This window comes from Nothoprocta perdicaria, unplaced genomic scaffold, assembly GCF_003342845.1.
Source record: "Nothoprocta perdicaria isolate Ctin4 unplaced genomic scaffold, notPer1 scaffold_103, whole genome shotgun sequence".
NCBI classification, from domain to species: domain Eukaryota; kingdom Metazoa; phylum Chordata; class Aves; order Tinamiformes; family Tinamidae; genus Nothoprocta; species Nothoprocta perdicaria.
Genome location: NW_020454128.1, coordinates 761,954 through 763,183, shown reverse-complemented (window position 1 = coordinate 763,183; position 1,230 = coordinate 761,954). Strand labels below are relative to the sequence as shown.

At 67.6% G+C, this 1,230-nt stretch overlaps 1 protein-coding gene across 1 annotated transcript in view; it reads left to right on the top strand.

Annotated features, from left to right (window-relative positions):
* The window catches only part of GCK (glucokinase), a 15,377-nt gene that overhangs the window by 4,950 nt on the left and 9,197 nt on the right, over positions 1-1,230 (top strand). The window lies entirely within an intron of this gene.

Genomic DNA, 1,230 nt, shown 5'->3' with positions numbered 1-1,230 from the left:
GTGGAGGGGTGGATGGGTGGATGGATGGATGGATGGATGGATGGATGGATGGATGGATGGACGGATGGATGGATGGGTACATGGGTCCATGGATGGGTGGGTGAGTGGGTGGATGGGTGGGTGGATGGATGGATGGGTGGAGGGGGGGCGGCCCCTGCTCCGTGCGGGAGCCGCGGCTCGGGGATGCCCCGCGGCGATTGGCGGGGACCGAGCGGGACAATCCAAGGGGGGGATGCGGAGGGCGAACGGGGCGGAATAAACCCGGCAGCGGGACGGGCGCTCCAGACCTTTCCTTCCTCCCAGACCCTCCCGCCTTGTTATCCCAGGCGCCGACCCCAGGAGCGGCCCCGCTGCCCCCCGTGCCCTTTCGCTCCACATTCCCGCCGTGCTGCAGCTCGCCCCCATTCCCAGGAGCCCGAAAGGGATCCGGCGCCTCCTCGTGCTCTGATTGGTTACAATGCTCAGCCAGCAGGTTCTCCGTGTTCTGATTGGCTGTGGCCATTTAAAGGCTTCCCCACACACGCTCTGATTGGCTACAGCCAAAGAAGGCCTTCCGTGTGCTCTGATTGGCTGAAGCCACGTAAAGACTCCCTGTGCTCTGATTGGCTGTGGCCAAAGGATCCCGTGTGTTCTGATTGGCTGCTGCCTGAGACGGGATCTCCTGTGCTCTGATTGGCTGTGGCCAAAGCGAGAACAGGATCCCACGCACTCCAATTGGCTGCAGTCAAAGCGAGGATGGGTCCTGCGCGCTGCGATTGGCTCCCGTGCCCCTGGGGGCCGGGACCGCATCCCAGCGGAGCCGCCATCCCATCCCATCCCCGCGGCACCTGGAGGTGGCACCCGGGGCCCTGGGCGCTGCGCCCTGCCGCGGCGCTGGCCGCTCCCGCTGCCGCAGGCGCACACGCGCTCCCCCGAGGACGTGGGACAGCCGCCCCCCTGGCACTGTCCCCTGCCTCCGGGCAGGGCCGCCGGCGACGGGGACGTCCCCTCGCGCACAGGGAGTGCCCTGGTGCCCCCCGGGCTGGGGACGCGGAGCAGGAGCCTGTCCCCAAGGTCCCCGTGTATCCCACACAGGTCACCGCGCGCTCCACGTGGACCTGTCCCCAGATCTCCATGTGCATCGCGTGGATCTGCGCCCGCGGTGCCCGTGTGCCCCATGTGGACCAGCCCCAGGTCCCGCCTGTCCTGTCCTGCAGGGATGTGTCCCCACAAGGCCCATACGGACCCTGT